We start from the raw sequence: 16941 nt of genomic DNA, 5'->3' as shown, positions 1-16941 counted from the left end.
ATATAAAAAATTATATATATTTATATATTTTTTAAATTTAATATATAATATTAATATATATTTAATATATAATTTTAATTTTATATATAATTATATATTTAATTTATATATACAATTAATTTTATATAAATATATAATTATAAGCATATACAAATTATACATAAATATATAATTATAAATATATAAAAATTATATATATTATAAAATTTTATATTAAAAAACTTTGGTATATAAAATTGCTGGTAAATACTAAACAGGCTTAAATATAAAATGAGGAAAAATAACTGAGAATTATCGGTTCTTTCCATTTTCCTTATTAAGAAATATTAAGTTGATTGAGGCCATCAAATGTGTCCAGTTAAAAAAAATTCTACATTTCAGAGCTTCTGTTGCAGCTAGGGGTAGCATATAACACAATTATGGTCAGTGAAATACAGACTAGGAATTCACAGAAAACTTTTCTTTTCTGATTTAGTCATTCTCTCCTTTTTCCTGGGTGGAATAAGAACATGACAGATGGAGCTGCAGCAGCTGTTTTGCTATCACAAGGAAAATCCCAGGAGAATTACACAGACCACCCTCCCTTCCCCCAACCCTGACATCCTTGAAGCACTGAAATGGTGACGACAACTGCCTAACTCTTCACTACTTGTTTATTTAAGACACTGGCTACTCGAGTTTTCTGTAATTCATGGCTAAAAGCAATCTCTTTTTTTTTTTTTTTTGAGATGGAGTTTCTCTCTCATTGCCCAAACAGGAGTGCAATAGTGCAATCTCAGTTCACTGCAACCACTGCCTCCCGGGTTCAAGCAATTCTCCTGCCTCAGCCTCCTGAGTAGCTGAAATTACAGGTGTGCACCACCACACCTGGCTAATGTTTTGTATTTTTAGTAGAAATGGGGTTTCACCATGTTAGCCAGGCTGGTCTCCAACTTCTGACCTCAGGTGATCTGCCCTCCTCAGCCTCCCAAAGTGCTGGGATCACAGACATTAGCCACTGTACCCAGCCTAAAAGCAATCTTTAATGGATTAACTCCATTAAAGTGAAAATAACAACATAGTAAAAACAGCAACAAAACCTGGGAAGTTTTGGGAGAAGAGATAGAAAGAGTATAATAGTGCCAATGCTTTATCGCATGCAGTCACCATCTAAAATTGATTTATTTGGCTAAAAACAACAATGTCTGCAACCTGTTAATGTTTTCTGGAGGGATCTTTAAGGAGTTCATATATTTCTTTTGGTGGAGAAATTGCTATCTAAAGTCTATAAATTCTTTCTTTACATTCGTTTCTAAAATTCCATTAAATATAAGTAAAATAAATGAAATAACCTTCAAAACTTAAGGACAGTATTACAATATGAAGTAATTTTTAGAAATTATTTCTGATTACCTGTTTATAAACATGCATTGAAAAATGCTTGGAGTGATGCTCATTTCATTGGAATTATGCTCATTTCTGGCTTTTTATTTTTGTTACTAAACTTTTAATTTTGAAATGATTGTAGATTTACAGAAAAGTATTAAAGATGGGACCGAAAGTTCTGATTTACTCTTCACTCAACTTCCTCTAATGTCAACATCTTATGTTATCATGCTACATGTATAAAAATTAAGACATTAACTTGGCAATTATTATAGTATGATGCTATTAACCACAATACATATTTCATTCAGATTTTCTAATTTTTCCACTGATGTCTTTTTTTATATTTCAGTTTCCAAACCAGAATACCACATTGCATTTAAATATCATGCCTCCTTCATCTCCTCTGGCCTATGACAGTTTCTTGGTTTTTCCTTTCCTTTCATAGCCTTGACACTTTTGAAAAGTAGTGGTCAGATACTTTTGAGAATGCCCCTCAATTTTGGCATGTCTGGTGTTTTCTCATGATTTGACTGAGGTTTTAGACTTTGGGGAAGAAAACCACAGAAGTGATATGCTCTTGTCATTCCATTCTATGAAAGGGCACGTGAGCGCCACATGACTGAATTCTCACTGGTGACACTGACCTTGATCATTTGACTTTTTTACTTTATTCTTTGTACTTTTTAATATTGCTTTAATTCCTTCTAATGAGTATGTCAAAAAAAAAACAAACGTGAATTTAGAAGTGCTACATTTACTGAAGAACTCCACAAATGTGAGGGTTAAATTTTTTATTTGAAAGACAGGATTGATGTCCAAGTCTTGGCTGAAAGAGGGAAGAGAGGATAAGTATAGCTACGACATCAATGTTTAATTGCCGAGAGGCCAGCCAGGGTGGCAGGGGAAGATGGAGATGACTTTGAGATTTATGCAGCCGCTAGCAGTGCAAAGAGTTAGGGCCTCATACAAACATTTCTTAATATTGATACATTTCCCTTTAGCCTATACCCCTGGGTAAGAGTGGGGGTTACCCCACTGGCCAAATTGGAAATGGCTTGAAAGCAGAGAGCTGATTCTGTTGCAAAAGCGAGCAGGTATGGTAACTAATGTTGACTAAGCACCAGGTATGTTCCAAGTGCTGGACTAAATCATCATGACTGCCTGCCAAGCATGCTGATCATCTCCATTTTACCGGGAAATGGAGACTCAGAGGAGTGAAGTAACTTGCCTAAAGCCACTTGACCAGTTAACCATCAAATATCTATCAGGCAATGTAAGAGGCAAGCACAGGAAAGCTACCATTTGAATCTAGATTTCTGTGACATTAAAGCCACGCTGTCCCCCCCGTTCCAACATACACACACTTACACCATCTGCTTCCCAGGAAGGGCTGCAGAAACGTACAGGAATCCCAATCATGGGGAAAGATGATGAGCTTCTGCAACTATTCCCATCCATAGGACTTTTCTAATTCTTCACAATCTCTGTCTCAAGGATCAGAGAGATCCATCAATCCCCAGGTCAGGATCCCACCACCCTCTAAACAATTTGAACAGCTACTGTCTGCAATCAGATGGGGCCTAGGGCTTGGGATAGCTGGGACAGCCTTCCCCTATCCCTGCTCTTGACAAGACCATAGGATGCAGGGAGAAACAAAGAAAGAGATGGATGGGGTGGGGGGGGGGGAAGGGAGAGAGGGAGAGAGAGAAACTGCTTAGTTTTGGATTCCTTTTTCCAGTTAGCCCTAAGACAAGCTCCCAGTCCCTCCTAAGGATGGATTTAAGCCAAAGAGGAACCTAAAGCTAGTTCAAATTTGGTTCCTGTAACTTGAAACCAATATAGGCATCTGGGCGGGGCCCCAGTATCATTTACTATCTAGTGATAGCCATGCTGCTGCTGATTTTTATGGTGAAACTGATGAGGTGGAGATGCTAGAAGCAATTTTATCTTCAGGCGGTGCTACTGCTGTTGTTGCTGCCACTGCTAGCAACATGGGGCTTGGTGGTGGTGACAGGTGATGGTGCTGTGTGACGATTATTGGAGGGGCTAGCGATTATGGGCATCAAAATTCCTTGGCAGAGATGCTGGTTATTGGAGGCGCTAAAGATTATGGGTACCAACATCCCTATTTCTTCAAGGTTTGTCTCTTTCTTTTATGCTTTGTTTTTCTACAATGGCCCTGGGGAGTGAAATGACTTAAAATTTCATCTTGTCAAGACTGGTAAATGAAAACATGACTGAGGAGTTGAAATGCATTCATCCCACCAGTGAAGTCCTGTTGCGTGTATTTTTTAACAACATGCGCATTCCCTGGGGCTGGCATTTATTCTACTTGCCAGGATGCCATGGTTCACTGTGAAACGTAGGAACGTGGTGACTTCACACTGCTCAACACGTCAAACCTATGAGCAGAGTGTAACCTGCCAACATTGTGCCCGGAAATCCTAAAGACTTCTAGGATGGATTCACCCTGCATCAACGAGGGCTTTTTGCTTTCAGCTAAAGCTTGTGAGTATGAAGGTATAGGGACTGTGCTTGTGAGTAAGCCAGCCAGCGTGCTGCTGGGTGCACTAGGTGGAGAGACTGAAGCATGTGCATCTGTTCCTCTCTCTCAATGTCTACCTGAATCTCCTTCTCTCTCCCTGGAGTGAAGCAGTGAGGCAGGAGCAATGCTCACATTTCACTCCAAGCACCTACATCGTTGTATTTTCAACAAAATAGCTTTCTATGTAAGAAATATTCTGGGACAAATGTAATGTTTATTCATCCATTCAATTAATATCAATGATGAGCCATGCACTCGTCTAGGTGCTGGGGGTATAAGAGTGGAAGGAAGAAACCCCCAAATCCCTGCTCTTATACAGCTAACATTCTATTGCATTTAAACAAGTCTCATTCTCATCACACATAGGTGAGAAAACTGAGGTTAATGGATTTAACTGAGGACAAACAGTAAAGGGCAGAGCTAAGATTTTAAGTAAGGTCAGCCTGATCCCAAAACCACACCTCTGACCAATTCTATATTATCTTCAGTGAACATTTTTCAAAAATCTGTACTGCCCAACATCTTCTCACCATTCTTCAGGTACTAGAAACCTCCATTGCTTCTGGTAAACCACTCTTTCCAATCTCCAGTGTCATCTAGAAAAACTGCCAATAAAGGCAGCCTGTCCTCCTTCAACTGAAGAATGAGTTCATAACCGAAACATGTCATTCCAGTGCTGGTTTTTGCTACCAAGACCTCCAAGAAGAAGGACTCTTTGCTCTCAAGTTGATTTTTTGGCTTTGACTATGATTCTGTAAGCCATCCCATATTTTTCCAACAAACTGTTTTTTATCCAGTTATGCAGAGTTCACTTCTGTTGCTTATAATCAAAGAACGGAACGAACACATAGTCCCTTCACCCTCTAGGTCTTCATTCGACTCAAAGCAAGTTTTGTTATCTACTAACTGGAAAGCATTGCACCCACCGTGTGGGAAGGAAATCTTGTTTACTTGAGCCAGGCCTGCTGACATCCCTGGTTTCTGGCCCCTTGTTCAGACCCTAGCCTTCCAGGAAAAGCTTCCCCACTCTGCACCGGGGCTTCCAGACTTGCAGATGCTGCACACTCAGCAAAAGCAGTGGAGAAGCCTGAGCTATATTTGAGCTTTTCTGAGAAAACACAGACGCAGCCTCCTGTGCTCTGGCTGGCCGAGGGGACTGGTAATTAACAGTACTCTTGTTCAGAGCACAAATGGAACAGGTGATGGCTCAGCAAGTTCAGAATCAGAGCTACAGCCAATCTCTCCATCCCCAAGTCTATTTCTGGGTCACCAAAGATGCTTATTAACACCAAATATTATAGCTACAGGACAGACAAGAGACTTGTCTTGGAAAACTTGTCAGTCAAAATTACATTGAGTTGTATGTAACAAGTCTGACCAGATACAGTTTTTTCCCCTCACCTAACTAAAAGTCTAGTGGTAGGCAGTCCAGGCTGGTATAGAGGCTCAAAGAAATTCTTAAGAGCTGAAGCTCTTTTTATCTTCCTGCTCTGCTATCCTTAGCAGCTGGCTCTCACCCTCAGAGTCACAAGATGGCTGCCCCACTTCCAGAAATCTCACCTACATTCCAGGTAGAAATAAAAGCAAAAGCAAAGAAGAGAAGGCATGTGCCTGATGAGTTTCCCCTACCTCTGTATGAGGAAGACAAGAGATTCCCAGAAAGCCTCATCCAGATTTTCCTCTACATCTCATTGGTCAGAACTGGGTCAGAGGACCAGCTGCAAGGGTATTTTTAACTAGGCATATTGTCATTCAAACAAAATTGGGATTCTGTTACTAAGTAAGAAAGGGAGTAAAGGCACTGGTTAAGTAACTAGTAGTGTCTGTCACAAAAGGTAAGATGGGAAATGGGTCATCAACGAGGGAAGCCTCCAAGGGACTGAGTCACAGGTTCTCAGGAGCACACGAGCTGGACCCATTTCCAGGGTCCCTACATGGAAAGGCAGAGGGCTGGAGGATGGTCTTATGGCTGCTGTTCACAGCCCACCCTCGTTCTCATGGTAACTTACAGAGAAAACCAGGAGCCATGTGAATCTGTCTTTATTTATTTATTTAAAGATGGAGTCTCACTCTGTCGCCCAAGTTGGAGTGCAGTGGCACGATATCGGCTCACTGCAACCTCCGCCTCCTGGGTTTAAGCGATTCTCGTGCCTCAGCCTCCCGAGTAGCTGGGATTATAGACATGTGCCACCACACCTGGCTAATTTTTGTATTTTTAGTAGAGACACGGTTTCACCATGTTGTCCAGGCTGATCTTGAATTCCTGACTTCAGGTGATCTGCCCGCCTCAGTCTCCCAAAGTGCTGGAATTACAGGCATGAGCCACTGTGCCTCACCAAATCTGTCCTTTAAAGATGGAATTGATCTCAGGGAAACATGGGAAAAGTAGAGGGTGTTAAGCATGCTTTGAATGAGGAGACCACCTAAACAGGCTTTGTGTGAGCAACAAGGCTGTTTTATTCGCCCGGCTGTGAGTGGGCTGAGTCCAAAAAGAGAGTCAGCAGAGGGTGGTGTGATAGGAATTGGTTTTATGGGTTTGGGGTAGGCAGTGGAAAGTTACAGAAATTACAGTTCAGGGTGGTTTTTGTAAGCTGGGATGGGGGGGTGTCGCTGAGTGGGGTGTCACAAAGTCCAAGGTCCAGTGTCACAAGGTTGGCTTAACAGTTGAGGCAGGAATGGTTGAGGCAGGAAAAATGGCAGAATGTTGCAAGGTCGGTTAATCAGGTACTGCAGGAGCTAGCCATTCTTCTTCTTTTATGATTTCCCTATTACTTCGGACTTTCTGGCTCCTGAAGGCCAACTGGAGGTGTACGTGCGGGTCACAGGGGTCACCATGGCTTGACCATGGTGTAGTCCCTGGTGCAGTTCGTTAGTTCAAAGAACATTGCAGAGGGGTTCACCAAAAAAGAGTCAAACAGCCCTGGGTTCAAATCCAAGCTCTGCCAAATACCAATACTCTGACTTTGGGCAAACCACTTAACCTCTCTAAAATGGGGGTGATACCTCACATAGGTTTCGAGAGGCTCAAACAAGACTTTAAGTATATGTTGCATATTGTAACTATCCAAAAAATGGCAGTTATTATGACGTTAATCCCCTCCTTTTTCTAAATGGTGAAAGTGAAGCCCAGAGAGGGGAAGCAAGGTGACCCAAATCACACAGCAAAACAGCGACCAGGCTCAGGCTGTCTGATTTCCACCCTGAGGGATGTTGCCTATCACCACTGCCTGTCTCTGTAACAAAATGATTAACTTTCATTAAAGTGTGAAATTAGGCTCGAATGGTAGAACAAAGTTGCTGATTTAGAATTTTATTTAAAAACACAAGCCTCAAATTTCAGATACTGAGGATGCCAAAAGTCAAGGAGAAAAGGTAGAGGCATCCTGGTATGACCCTCCTGGTGAATTGGACTCATTGTTACTATCATTTAGTAAGCGCACCAACTATGTACCTGGCATCATGCTAAAGGGTCGACCTAACTGCAGTAGTTAACATTTATGGAACACTATGTTAGTCTCCTGTGGCTGCTATAACAAAATGCCACAAACTTAGTGGCTTAAAATCATACCTTTTTTTTTTTAGAGACAGAGTCTCTGTTGCCCAGGCTGGAGTGCAGTGGCATGATCATAGGTCACTGTAGCCTCGACCTCTCAGGCTCAAGTGAGCCTCCTGCCTCAGTCTCCTGAGTAGCTGGAATTATAGGCATGTACTGCCATGTCTAGCTAATAAAAAAAATTTTTTTTGAGAGATAGGGTCTTTATGTTTCCCAGGCTGGTCTTGAACTCCTGGGCTCAAGCCATCCTACTGCCTCCACCTCTGAAAGTGTCGGGATTACAGGAGTGAGCCACCACACCCAGCCTAAAACACAAATTTATTCTCTTACAGTTCTGGAGGTCACAGTCAGCAGGGCTGTGTTTAGCGAGATCATTCCCTTGCTGTTTTCAGATTCTACAGGCCACCTGCATTCCTTGGCTTGTGGCCCCTTCTTTTGTCTTCAAAGCTGGCAGTGTAGCACGTTCAAATCAATCTCTCCCCGCCACACATAAACACGCTCACCCTGTTTTCATTGTCACATCTCCTTCTCAGATTCTAACCCTCCTGCCTCCCTCTTTCATTTTCAATCATATTGAGTCCACCAGGATAATGCCCCCATCTCAAAATCCTAATTTAATCACACCTACTAGGTCCCTTTTGCCATGTAAGGTAACAGTCACAGGTTCTGGAGATTAGGATGTGGACATCTTTGGTAGACCATGATTGTATCTACCACAACAACTTATATGCACCTGGAATTGCTATGAATTCATATGACCCTCTGGACAAACCTATGAAGTACATACTGGGGCAGGATAGGTAGGCAAGGAAGTAACACGTTCTCAGGCCACAGGAACCATGGCTGTGACTGTGACCAACAACACAATAAGCCCCAGATTTGCACTGTAGTCAAGTACATTCAAGCAAAGCTACCTCCAGTAGAGGATTTCTCTTATGGAGAGCATGTGCATTTTGATTTTACCTGCCCTCAGACTGAGCTTTGCTCATTATAATAGTAAAAAACACACCCCTGGGTGGAGATTTAAGATGCTACTGAGACATGCAGTGTATGAACAAGCATGTGCTACTGCACATGTTCACCCAGAGAACCGCCCGAAGCATCCTTGCTAGTAACACCTCTTCCCATCGCCTTATGAATAACCAGATAAGACTCCCATAAAGGGGATTTCCTGCTCTGAATCGTCCCTCAGGGTGGACTGTCTATTCTGCACCTAGCTTTCAGAATATTCTTTCTCCTTTGCCATAAATTGCTCTGTGCTGCATCTCCTTTGCTGTGTGTCTCTTGTTTAACCCATTTGTCATTTAGAGAAAAAAAGTGCAGCTCGCTGCCAGTGCACTTTTAACTTTACATTATCATGTTCTTTGAAGCTGAAGCAAATCTGACAGATTTTCAAAGTGAAAATAAAATATAAAAACTGTTCTTGGAGTTATTTATTTATTTGTTTTTGAGACAAGGTCTTGCTCTGTCGCCAAGGCTGGAATGCAGTGGTGTGATCTCGGCTCACTGCAACCTCTGCCTCCAGGGTTCAAGCAATTCTCCTGCTTCAGCCTCCCAAGTAGCTGGGATTACAGGTGCCCACCACCACACCTAGCTAATTTTGTACTTTTAGTAGAGATGGGGTTTCACCATGTTGGCCACTCTGGTTTCCACCTCCTGGCCTCCAGTGACCCACCTGCCTCAGCCTCCCAAAGTGCTGAGATTATAGGCGTGAGCCACCGCGTGCAATTATTTCTAAACAGAACTTGTCTCTAATCCTAATGTAACAGAAGTGTATATGATGATCAGTATTTAATTTTTTTCATGTGATAAATTGCAAAGCATGGAACAACACAAAGCAGAACATCACATTCCACACAAAAGTGTCGCCTCTCTCTTCAGATCTTCTTGCCATCCTTGTGTGAGTGGTAAACTTTCCAGCCACCAGTGGGATTCTGTTTCCCTGATGTGGGTGGTATGCTCTTGGGGAAATGTCTTCCAGACAGGTGAAGAGGTGTGACATCATCAGAGCACGGACTTCCAGACAGATGAAGAGATGTGACATCATTAGAGCATGGACAACCTTGAAGACGTTACTGCCGTGGCTTGTGGCACTTTTCCAGCATTCTTTCAATCAGTGTCAGTCTGAAATTTACATGGCTCATCATGTGCTCAGGATTGTCCTTCTTGAGCAGGATGTAGGAGTTCAGCACTGCCATGTTTAGAAGGTGGCAAAAGGGTTTCTTTTAGCAAACCTTGTGCCTTTTGCACTTTGTTGGATAAGAAGAGAGCATCTGATGAACCGAGTCCACTGCTCCCGTATTCTCTTTATATTCCACAATGACACATGGCCTCTTCGTTTTATTTCCATTTCTGTGGTCTAGTTCAATCACAGTAATGTTGTGGAAGGTTGAAAACACTGTCACCTCCTTGTCATACCATTTTGGTGCCATAAATTCATAACAGAATAAACATCATGCATAGGAATGCTATGTTTTCTAGGATTTGACATTTTCAGTGACTGAGAATCACTATATTTTGTAAATGGAAATACCACTACTAAAAAGAGAATGCTGTAGAATGATGTCTACCCGAGAGTTATCTCAGAGTAAATGCTGCAGCCTCACAAGTATTCTCAGGGCCAATGGGAAATGGGTTAAATTAGTTTACTTTATTATTAATATTTTTTGACAAAATCTCACTCTGTCACCCAGGCTGGAGTACAGTGGCGTGATCTCGGCTCACTGCAACTTCCGCCTCCTGGGTTAAAGCAAGTCTCCTGCCTCAGCCTCCCAAGTAGCTGGGATTTCAGGCCACCATGCCTGGCTAATTTTTCTATTTCAGTAGAGATAAGGTTTCACCATGTTGGCCAGGCTGGTCTCGAACTCCTGACCTCAAGTGATCCACCTGCCTCAGCATCCCAAAGTACTCAGATTACAGGCTTAAGCCATTGTGCCTGCCTGGTTAAATTATTCTAAACTAAGAATATAAGAACGGAGGTTTCACAACAGCTATTACCAATACCATCATTTTGCCCATTTTCAACTGACAAGCCATGTTAGTTTCCTATTGCTGCTATAATAAATCATACAAACTTTGTGGCTTAAACAGTGCAAATGTACCATCTTACAGTTCTGCAGGTTATAAGTCTATACCAGCACCTTGGGCTGCATTCCTTCCCGGGACCACCTTCATTCCTTGGCTAGTGACCTTGTTCATCTACCCAGCAACAATGATCAAGTCTTTCTTATCACTCCAGCCGTTCTTCTGTAGTCACATCTTCTCTCTGAATTTCCTTTCCTGCCTCCCTCTTCCACTTTTAAAGACCTTCGTGATTACACTGGGTCCACTCAGAGAGTAACACAGAATACTCTCCCTGCCTTAAGGTCAGGCAATTAGGAGGGGTTTTTTTGTTTTTGTTTTTTGAGACACAGTCTGGCTTTGTCACCCAGGCTGGAGTGCAATGCGTGATCTTGGCTCCCTGTAACCTCCACCTGTAGGACTCAAGCGAGCTTCCTACCTCAGTCTCCCAAGTAGCTGGGACTACAAGTAGACACCACCATGCCTAGCTACTTTTTTGTGAATTTTTGGTAGAGATGGGGTTTTGTCATACTGCCTAGGCTGGTTTTGAACTTCTGGGCTCACGCGATCCTCCCGCCTCGATCTCCCAAAGTACTGGGATTACAGGTGTGAGCCACCACACCTGGCAGATTAGCAGTCTTAATTCCATCTGCAGCCTCAATTCCCTCTTGCCATGTAACCAAACATATTCACAGGTTTGGTTTTAGGACATGGACATTTTTGGGAGGTCATGATTATGCCTACCACACAAGCCAAAGACCCAAAGGGGCTAAATAATTTGCCACAGGTTATATGGCTAGAAAATGGTAGGGCCAGACTTCGAATGCAGGCTGACTCCAGCACTCACGTTGTTAATTATTGCACTACATTTCCCTAGCTCATTTTCCCTTCTTAGGAACCCTACTGTGAGGTAAGTGTGGTTATGACAGCTACGTGCAGTTTACAGTTGAAGATATTAAGACTCTTAGGGATGATGTGGCTTCCCCAAAGTTCACATAGGTAGTGGAAAGCACAGGAACCAAGTTAGTTGGACACAGGTAAGAGATGTAACCAAAGCTGGGCACAGTGGCTCACACCTATAATCCCAGCTCTGTGGGAGGCAAAGACGGGAGGATAACTTGGACTCTAGAGTTCGAGACCAGCCTGGACAACATAGGTAGACCATCTCTCTGCAAAAAAATTTAAAAAATACCCAGCTGTGGTGGCATGCACTTGTAGTCCCAGCTACTCGGAAGGCTGAGGGGGGAGGATTACTTGAGCCTGAGAGGTCAAGGCTGCAGTGAACTATAATCACACCACTGCACTCCAGCCTGGGCAACAGAGCAAGACCTTGTCTCAAAAAAAAAAAAAAAAAAAAAAAAAAGAACAGCAAGAGAAAGACATACCCAAAATGAAAGAAACTGGCTACTGTGAGAGCGAGACTATCATCCTTAAACCAAGAGCATTTCAAATACTTTTGTGAAAATCAACAGCTCTTCCCCTAGGTATCCCACAGTACTGGATTACTCTCATTTCCTTCAGACCTCTTCTCAAATGTCAGCTACTCAGGGACACCCTGACCACCCTATCCAAAATAGCAGCTCTCATGCCCCAACACCCCCATTCTCTTGTCTCTTCTGTTACTACTTGTCATAATTGTATAAATTTTTGTGCTAGAACAAATCCTTCATGAGGGCAGGGGCTGTGTCTTTTTTGTACATTGTTGCATTCCCAGGGTCTGGCACCCAGCAGGCACTTCATAATTTTTTAGTCTGAAATCAATAATAACTTAATCCAATCTCAATAGTCTCATCAATGGATTTTAAAATAAGCAAATGTTATTAATGTATCTACATTAGATATTGGGGCTCTTGGCATTTTAGTTGAAAAAGGCTTTTGGAGATATGAAGGACAGCAAGAGATTCTCCAAAGTTTCCAGCCTTGGCTGGTCATCAAAATTGTAAGGGAAGGCCCCAGGCACAGTGGCTGATGCCTGTAATCCCAGCACTTAGGGAGGTCAAGGCAGGCAGATGGCTTGAGCTCAGGAGTTCAAGACCAGCCTGGGCAACATGGTGAAACCCCATCTCTACAAAAAATACAAAAAATTAGCCAGGCATGGTGGTGCATGCTTGTAGTCCCAGCTACTCAGGAGGCTGAGGTGGGAAGATGGCTAGAGCCCAGGAGGCAGAAGTTGCAGTGAGCCAATATCATGCCACTGCACCCCAGCCTGGGTAACAGAGCCAGACCATGTCAAGAAAAAAATTGTAACTTGATTAAAACACCAATACCCAGTGCCTACCCTCAAAGATTCTCATTTAATTGGTCTGGAGAGAGCTCTGAACATCAGCATTTTTAAGGCTCTCAAGGTGATGCTAATGTGCCTCTGTGGTTGATATTCACAGCCCTGGACCTCCTAAAACAGAATCCCTGGGACAGAGGTTTTCAATCTTGACAGAGCTTTGGAAAATACTGATGTTGGAGTACCACCTCCAAAGATTTTGATGTAATTAAACTGGGTGAGGCCCAGGGAATAGATTTTTCATTTTAGTTATTATTCTCATCTTCAGACTGTCTATGTAGTTCTATACATTGTTTTCCTAATTTCCTTTAGTTCTTTGTCCAAGATTTCCTTCAGTTCTTTGAGCACATCAAACACAGCTAATGTAAAATCTTTGGATAGTAAGTCCAATGTCTGGACTTCCTCAGGGACAATTTCTGTCCATTAATTTTACTCCTTTTTTGACTGAAAAATTAAAGTTAACTTTCTACTTGATGGGTACCAAAAGTGTTGCACCAAGATAAGCTGCAGACAGACAAGAGCAGAGCTTTCAATGGAAATTGTAAACAAATAAGACCAAGATCCTGAAGCGTTTCTCCAAAGAACTGTAACAGGGATGAAACAGTTACCAGTACAATCCTGAAGACAAAGCACAATCAAAGCAATGGCTACCAAGAGATGGAAGTGGTTCAGTCAAAGCAAAAGCAGACTGGTCAAGAGCAAAGATCATGGCAACAGTTTTTGGGAGGATGCTCATTTTACTTGCTGACTTTCTGGAGAGCCAAAAGATAACAACATCCACCTACTGTGAGAGTGTTTTGAGAAAGTTAGCCAAAGCTTTAGCAGAAAAAAAGCCCAGGAATCTTCACCAGAGTCCTTCTCCACCATGGCAATGTTCCTGTTCATTTCTCTCATCAAACAAGGTCAATTTTGCAAGAGTTTCAAGAGGAAATCATTAAGCATCCACCTTACAGTTCTGATTTGGCTTCTTCTGATGGCTTTTTTGTTTTCTAATCTCAAAATATATTTAAAGGGCACTCAGTTTTCTTTAGTTAATAATGTAAAAAAGATGGCATTGACATGGCTAAATCCTCAGGCCTCAGTTTTTAGGGATGGACTAAATGGCTGGTATCATCACTTACAAAAGTGTCTTGAACTTGACAGAGCTTATGTTGAGAAATAAAGTTTATTTTTTTAATTTTTTTTTTTATTTTTTAATCTTTTTTTTTTCTTTTTTTGTTATTTTAAGTTTAGGTTTTCTATTTTTATCTTTAATTTCACTTTCCTCCAAACTCTTTGAAGTCCCCATGTACATGTATCTTTATATAAGTTATGTGTGCATATGTATATTTATGTCTATATGCATAGATTGCTGTCTGGAATGACGTTTACCAAACAAGTAGGGAAGTTAAGGGTGATTTTTACTGTCCTTATTGCACTTCCCTTACTCGCTTATGATGTACACATACTATTTTCACAAAAGAAAGCTGGCCTTCGCATTTAGAGGACTGATTAAACACATCAGTTCATGTCTTTTCTCTCCAAATATCCCATTGAAATAACACAAGCATTTCAAAATTCTAATAAAAACTTACAAAATAATAATAATACATACCTCTTAGAATTGTGAATTTTAAAATCTGGCACATAGTGCTTAATGATTATTATCTGCATTTCCCCATCCACTTATAGCTGTAAAGAGAACACTATTATATATTCTCTTAACCCCTCTTGTGCCTTGAACCCCTCTGCAGTCTGATGGAGTTCAAGGATGCCTTCTCAGCATAATATTTTTTAAATGAATAAAATTGTATACATAGGATTACAAAAGAAATCATTCATATTAAAGTACACCTATCAAAATATTTAAAAAGCAAATCAGTCATAGACTAACATATGTGCTTCTAAAAGATTTAGAACATGTCTAATAATGACCATAATTTCAAAGTTGTGATGAACATTAAGTAATATTTTAAAATAATTTCAGCAATAGCAATGTGATAGGAAAATATCTGATTTCTTTTTTTTTTTTTTTTTTTTTTTTTTTTTTGGAGACCGAGTTTCGCTCGTTACCCAGGCTGGAGTGCAATGGCGCGATCTCGGCTCACCGCAACCTCCGCCTCCTGGGTTCAGGCAATTCTCCTGCCTCAGCCTCCTGAGTAGCTGGGATTACAGGCACGCGCCACCATGCCCAGCTAATTTTTTGTATTTTTAGTAGAGACGGGGTTTCACCATGTTGACCAGGATGGTCTCGATCTCCTGACCTCGTGATCCACCCGCCTCGGCCTCCCAAAGTGCTGGGATTACAGGCTTGAGCCACCGCGCCCGGCCGAAAATATCTGATTTCTATTGGTGATGAAGTCACAGGAACACTAATACTGCTATGGTCTATTGTGTTCATAATTGAAGGAAGTGCTAAGTTTAAGTTGAACTTTGTGAAAATAAAGACAATTTTTCTCATAATCCAACATCATGGATCTCCTAATTTAATAAAGTAGGTTTCCATATATCTTTGTCTGTTTGGTCTCTTTCTTATTTATTACAGGCTTTCCTCAAATCTACTATTCTTTACATTGTATTAACCTAAGTAACAAAATAATAAAAAACCTATGATGATCCTTGACTGTTTGCTTATATCGAAGGATAAGACTTAGACTAAAAGCTATTGGAAGCTATGTGCATATGAGGAGGGCTTATTAACTATGAGTTTGATGTGACTATCCATTAGGGAGCCTCAATATCAAAATCTTTAGGTCTTTCCTTCTGAATTGCTTAAATTCTCCAGAAAAGACTCTTCTAGCTTCTTTTTGGGAGAGGACAATCATCCCGTAGAGAGTATAGTTCTGTGCAGTTTTCCTTCTTTTTTTTCTTTTCTTTTTTTTTTTTTTTTTTTTTTTAGACATGGTCTCACTCTGTCACACAGGCTGGAGTGCAGTGATCACGGCTCACCGCAGCCTTGATCTCCCAGACCCAGGCGATCCTCCCACCTCAGCCTCCTGAGTAGTTGGGACTACAAGCCCATGCCACCATACCTGCTAATAGTCTTTTTTTTTTTTTTTAACCTATAAGTCTCATTATTTGTTTAGGGTCAGCGTTATTTGTTCCGAGTCAGCATTCTGGAGTCTAGGCTAGAAAAGAAGCCCAAGAAGCAACTGGGCAGGTCATCTCAACCATCCTGATGTGAACTTTCTCTTCATCCTTCTGCTTGCAGTCCGAAGCCCCTATCTTCACTAAGCTTGGTGTCTCTCAAGCCAGATACCCTTTCTCTTGCACTCTACAACTGTGCTATCCAATAGAGTAGTCTCTGGTCACATGTGGCGATTTAAATTTAATTAAAATAGGCTGGGTGCAATGGCTCACACCTGTGATCCCAGTACTTTGGGAGTCCGAGGCAGGTGGATCACTTGAGGTCAGGAGTTCAAGACCAGCCTGGCCAATATGGTAAAAACCCCCATCTCTACTAAAAACACAAAAATTAGCTAGGCTTGGTGGTGAGTGTCTGTGATCCCAGCTACTCGGGAGGCTGAGGCAGGGGGACTGCTTGAGCTCAGGAGGCGAAGGTTGCAGTGAGCTGAGATTGTGCCACTACACTTCAGCCTGGGCAACGGAGCAAGAGTCAGTCTCAGAAATAAGTAAAAAAGTTAATTAATTAAATTTAATTAATTAAATGAAATAAAATGAAATAAACTTTCAGTTTGTCAACTGCACTAGCCACGTTTCAAGTGCTCTATAGCCACACAAAGCTAGTGGTTGGCTACTGCATCAGGGAGTGCAGAACATTTCCATCACTGCAGAAAATTCTATTGAACAGTGCTGTTCAGAGCTGGGGTTGGCACATTTTCTCCGTAAAAGGCAGATAGTAAACTTCCATCACTGCAGAAAATTCTATTGAACAGTGCTGTTCAGAACTGGGGTTGGCACATTTTCTCAGTAAAAGGCAGATAGTAAACATTCTTGGCTTTGCATGCTGTATGGTCTCCATTGCATCCACTCAACTCTGTCACTGCAGTATGAAAACAGCCACAGACAATAGTGGACAATATTCTTAGCTTGCAGACTGTACATAAACAGGCAACAGGCTGGATCTGGCCTGCGGACCATAGTTTGCTGAGCCCTGTCCGAATGCACTGTCTTTAAAAAAAAATCCCCAGCCAGGCA

The sequence above is a fragment of the Sapajus apella genome, unplaced genomic scaffold (genome assembly GCF_009761245.1).
Source record: "Sapajus apella isolate SASKATOON/1434 unplaced genomic scaffold, GSC_monkey_1.0 scaffold137, whole genome shotgun sequence".
NCBI classification, from domain to species: domain Eukaryota; kingdom Metazoa; phylum Chordata; class Mammalia; order Primates; family Cebidae; genus Sapajus; species Sapajus apella.
The sequence above is the reverse complement of the archived record's forward strand: the minus strand, read 5'-3'. Positions refer to the sequence as shown.